Here is a 6,000-nt window from a genome sequence, read left to right on the forward strand (position 1 = left end):
TCTCTTCATCAGTAACATGACATGATAATAGTACCTGAGTTAGAAGACTGTTGCCTCACAAATACTAATTTTTTTCATAAATATTAGCTATTGTAGATTTTGTCATCATTACAATTTAATGCTCTTAGGTTAGGCAAGGAAAACACATACAAGATGAATAATAAAGTTTCTCTGCCTTCAAGAAATGCACAGAAATGGTGCTTTATTGAAATATTTTCTCTTCTAGGTAGAATATGTCATTATTAAAAATGTTTTATTCCCCTTGGGACTTATCAGTAACCAGGATATAGTTGAAATTCTTGTTTAATGTGATAAATATAGTTATATTAATAATTGAATAATTTCTGTTGAATTTTATTCAACAGTCTCAGAAAGAATTAACTAGGGCACTTTTTTTTAATATAAAGATAATATCTACCTTATGAAATGTTCATTTTAATTCTGTATATTCTGTTCTTTTGTGAGCAGATTTCCAGGTAAAACACTTCATGGTTATTAATAAATGGGCCATATATAAATTATGCATTAAGAAAAAATGAAAGACAAAAGCATTGAGCATCTCTTTTGCTAGTTAGAGGAAGCAGTTTTACTGTCTGACATTGAAGACAAGACAGTCAGTATCATTTCATAGAATTACAAGCAGCCAGATTCATACCCCACCTCATCTTTCAAACTCTCTTTTGTTCTCTATGCAGAAAATCACATGGAATGAAAAATAACCATGGAGGGACAACCATTTTGCTCTGGAAGAGAAACCTTACCCGTACACTTTCCTGAAATTATTTTGAGCACATGGTCTTAGGTTGTTAGTCTTTGAACTTTTCCTGTGACACAGGAACAAACTCAACAATCCAAAACTGCAGAAGTCAGACAGCGAGAAACTCTGATAAAAGTGGCCATCTTTGACAGCTGACAAACATGAGTATGATGAAGCGTGGCAAATATGGATGTGGTTCATGAATATGCGTATGTCTTTTGAGAGGACCTGACCAATGAGATGTATGATAGATCACTGATAAATCTCTGTCTTTATTTTTAACTTCGAAAAGAGGAAGGAAATACCGAGAGTTGAGAAGAGAAATACTATCAATTAGCTGCATTCTTAGTTGTTAAAAATTACACCAAGTCCTTTTGAGTAAGCTCCCTATCTAAAAATTGTCTCCTTGCTTTACTTCTTTCCTTCTTTACTTTATCTCTTCATTTGGGATGTCAGATCCAAAATGGCAAGGATCTTGTATGTTTTGTTTATCACTTTAACCCATTTCCAATGTTGTGTAGGTGCCCGATAAAAACTTGCTCAGTGAAGGAATGCAAGAGATTTAGATTTTAATCTAAGTAGCTGGAAGACCTGAGGATAATCACTTGACTTCTTGGAGGCTCAATTTTTTTACTTTTAAAATAGTGGCATAGGGGGTGCCTGGCTGGCTCAGTGGGTAGAGCATGCAACTCTTGATCTTGAGGTTGTGAGTTCAAGCCCTATGTTGGGTGTAGAGCCTATTTAAATAAGATAAAAAATGATAGCATAGACTAGATGGCTAATGTTACTTGCAGCAGTAATATTCATTGATGGTATGCATGATTCAGATGTTCACATGATAACCAACTAATGTTTTTTCTTTTTACAGGAAACTTCACTTATGTACATAGTTTATTGACCAATCTTTTTTCTTAATGAAACATTTATCCAAGATCAAGTGATTTGTGATGTTAATTATCAATGCTCTAATTAGTGTCTACTTGTTGTTCCTGATTAAACCAAGTTTTTTGTGTGATGAATCCAGTTTGGGCTATTTAGATGCCCAAAGAAGGTAAAAATGAAAGATTCTCTTACATTCACACTAAAGGTTCTTTTAAAATTTTTAAGTTAATTTTTAAAATGGTGATTTTAATTTCTACAGATTTCTACAAAATTCTAAATTTAGATTGATCTCTTTGATAGAGAAAAAGAGAAAACTGAGAGATACCTAGTTGTTTCCAAATTCAGCAGTGCTATGAACATCTTGGATGAGTTGATATTAGAGGAACCTTCATTTATCTCTTTTGGTATCCTGTGTGATGAATGTAAATTCAATATTACACTGAATACTTTTGAATGGATTTGTTAGCTGATCATAACTTCACTGCATAGTCTGGTGATTGAATTTACAATTGTGGAAAGATATTGCTGATACTGGTGAACAACAGATAGGTTCCTTTGGCCTCGTGATGCTGTTTTAATTTTTAATTGTCCATGTGTTTCTTGAGTGCCTGAGGACTGTACACAATATTTTAACAAGACCAACATATAGAATTCCAAATAAATTTCATTTCAAATATAAACACTTAACAGGTTGATAGAAATGTAAAATAAATTTTTATATATTGAAAATGACTAAAGTCTTTGGTTTTTGCTATTGTAATTACAAATAGGAATGTGAAAAATGAATAAACACTGGAGGACAGCAAGTGCTATAATATTCATGTTTAAAGAACACTATGTTCATATTAAAAACTATGTTCTTTGGTTAGTTGAATTTATTTGTTGAGTCTCAAATGTTATTAGGCATTGTTTGCAGATTTCTAACTTCTAGGCAAATGTATAAAAAATGGGGGCTTACTTGGAAAGCACTTAGGTGACTTATTTTTATTGATATGTCTTCCCTCTAGACCATTGGAAAGTAAAAGTAGTCAAAACTAGAGTTCCAAAAAGGAAAAAAAAAATGAAGCTAGTGAACTCTACTGATGTTTAACTTCCTATGAATTTCAGCATACAGTTGGCCCATACAGGTTCCATTAAAGTTAATGGGAGTCGTATGACCTAATTCCCTTTGTAGAGTACTAAAAATGTACCCTGCAGTATTAAAAAGTCTGAACCTAATTTTTACTTTCTCTTAACCTTGATTATGTTATATTAAAGATAGATACATTCATTATCATACCCATATATAGTAAAGTTTATACAAAAATTTGAAAATAATCTAGTTGAAGGAGAGGCTGAATTTATATGGGTCAAAGCAGAATTTTAATTAGGGTTGCAAATATGAGTGATGCTTTCATTATAATGATAAAACAAGCATGAGTATCTGTAATTTACCCTCCAGCTATATAAATGGGGACTTAAACCTCAATGTATTCAATAAATGAAACATTTTCAGAACACTTACTTAAAATCAGGTCTACTTTTTAATCAGTCATGTTTTAAGTGAATGCTTATTAATAGATCATTAATAAAACATGCCTACGCAATGAGATTTCAAGAAAGATATAAGATGACTAAAAGACAAAGTAAAAAGATCTAATTGATAATTTTTAACTTTGTTTTAAACAATTTAGTTTCAATAAGTTACATGTTTATTTCAAATTACAACTGAATTCTAAATCATTTTTTCAGTTATGTTTATGAAGATAAAACACTACAGATAATCTCGCCTGTGAATTCATGACCCTTTTATATACTACCTAAGTTCTTCCTGTTTTGCAAAACTGAAATATTAATCTCATTTTTTTTCTCTTAAATAATTTCTGCCTGGCTTCTATCATTACCTGGGGGAATGAAGTTATAAGGTTTTTATTGTTAAAGAATGCGAAAAACAAAAAGAAAAATATTTACACGAATAAGTACCCCACCATCCATTTTTCACTGAAATCAACAGCTAGGCTGCAAAACAGGGACACGTACAAAATATTTCTTAAATACAAAGAACACTGGAAAAAGGCAGGCAATATTGCAGAACGATAAATAAAGCAGAACATTCTCCAAGGGTCCAGAATTTGGTTTGGATAACCTTCCAGAAGGCAAAATTTTTACCCAAAGCCGATATAAACTGTAATTAGGACTGATCTTTTTATGTTCTACATTTATCTTCTCTGGGTTGTTATTACACGATTCTCTGTGTCTAAATTACAATAGAATCCCAGGAGTTTGGGTGGGGCTGAGGAGAATAGTTACTATTGTAAATAAGTTCACAGTTTCCAATTTATTGAAACTGATGTCAGGCACTTAGCTATTGAACTTCATCAGATTTCTAGAGTACTTTCAGCTCAAGATCCCATTACTTAGAATTCGCTTTGAAGCTTGCAACCTTTTCAGTTTTGTGCTGCAACTTGCTTCTGTGATCTGCAGGCTTACAGCTGAAAGCTGTAAGCATCCGAACTACGAGGGGCTCTTTGGACCCATTGGATTTCGGCTTTCCAGGCTGATTTGTGGCACTGACCTTAAAGCAGCAGAGGCAGAAGACTTTTTTAGCTCTCACTATTTATAAGTTACTCTGGAATGAGAATGAAAAACTAAAATGTGGTTCTTGGAGATATGCCTGGCAATCCGGGCTATTCCAACAGCTAACCAAGCCACAAAGCTCTGATAGGTTTAGCACAATTTCAATCTGAATTGTTCTGATTCTTTAGCTAACTCTAGAAGGCACCACTTCTCCACTTTTACGGACATAATAAGGCGTACCTTAAATTAAAAATAATTTTCCCATACAAATATCGTTTCTTTTTTTTTTAATTTTGAAAAGAGTGAAAATTGTGTTTAAGATTTTTGCACTGCCTTTTGAGATAACTAGAAATACTCTAAGAGGCTTGGATTATTTGTCACTAGTGTATACAATGTGTTATTGGTATACTTATGCTTTGTGGCTTTATTAGAAGAACAGCAGGATGAGTTGAGAAGTCTGACCCTCAGACTCTGAATTAAGTACAATGTGCCAAGAAACTATAGTGACTCGAAATGTTATTCCTGCACAGTGTATGTTGTGTTGGTGTTTAGCAGAAGAGCCAAAGGTTGCTCCTTAGGACAGAGCCTCTGTTGTGGGCTTTGTGTCTGATACTCTTCTTTTTACCTCTCAAATTCTGTGCCTCTACTTCTGATGCACGTCTTCATGAGCCTGCTTTGGTTCCTGCTTATTTCGTCCTTCTTCTGTATCAGGTTAGAAAAGGGCTCTTCTCTTTCTTCCATAGCATCCCAATTATACTGAAATTAATTCATTGGGAGACTGTCTCCTTCCTTAAAATGTAAGTACCCTAAGGGTACGGACCACGTTTCATAAATGTTTACAGCCTGTCTTACAACTGTGTTCAAACTTTACTGAGCATGATAGCATGGGATACAACATGCTTCCGGAAAGTTCTCAGTCTTTTAATCTATAATTGCCGCACATTGAATTTTTAAATAGACCTAATTTGCATGATAAAGCCTCTGTCAAGGATGTTTCTTTCATTTTAGTTATTTCTGCCCAAATTTGCTATTCTATAATCCTGTACTAGGCTGACAGGTGAGCTTCTCTTTATGCCCCCACCGCACGAAAATGTGTTCCACTAAAGCCTTCCGAGAAACATGTCCTACAGGATGCCTGCTGCTGGTGACCATCTCCGGATTCCCTGTACCCCTGATGCATGGTCCAAATATGTCATGGAAGTGGAAGCCAGGGGTCCTGGCACAAAGAACCGACTTTACAGCTTCCCTGTTGCAGGACTGAGAGGTCTACATTACCATGTGTTATGTGATGATTCGGTTCACCCCGATTTGCCCTTTGGGAACTGCTGTGAAAACTTCTTTTGTACAGTAAATCATGACAGCATTTGGCCTTCATTTGAGGGTGAATGCATGGTTTATATATTAAAGCCATTTTTTTCCCTTTAGAAATACCATGTGGCATCAATTTGTTTGTAAGCACAAATCAAATGGCAGTTTGGGATCCTCCAGATGATCCAGAATATGCTATATTAAGTTTTTAAAGGTTATCAGAACAGTGAAAACCTAACACTGAAAAAAATCAAGAGACTACCCGAATCTCTAAGAATGTATCTATATACCAGCAAGGTCCTTGCACATTTGGAGAAAACCTGATCTGAGACTTTAAAAAACACCGAAGCGTTGATAATATATTTGACCTATAACAATAGGTAAAAAATTAATACCCTACTTAGAAATGTGCACATTTTCCGTGTGTGTGTGTATGTGTGTGTGTGTGTGCATGCAGAGCTGAAATCTATTTGTTCCGCCCAGCCAGCCCAATTTTA

At 34.5% G+C, this 6,000-nt stretch overlaps 1 long non-coding RNA gene across 1 annotated transcript in view; it reads left to right on the top strand.

The window, feature by feature from the left end:
• Positions 1 to 5,724, top strand: part of LOC106968375 (uncharacterized) — a 42,578-nt gene extending 36,854 nt beyond the window's left edge. The window contains exon 5 of the long non-coding RNA XR_003421800.2: positions 696 to 5,724. This is a non-coding gene — a long non-coding RNA (uncharacterized LOC106968375). The remainder of the gene's footprint in view (positions 1 to 695) is intronic.
• Positions 5,725 to 6,000: the final 276 nt, after the last annotated feature.

This window comes from Acinonyx jubatus, chromosome F2 (assembly GCF_027475565.1).
Source record: "Acinonyx jubatus isolate Ajub_Pintada_27869175 chromosome F2, VMU_Ajub_asm_v1.0, whole genome shotgun sequence".
Lineage (NCBI taxonomy): Eukaryota > Metazoa > Chordata > Mammalia > Carnivora > Felidae > Acinonyx > Acinonyx jubatus.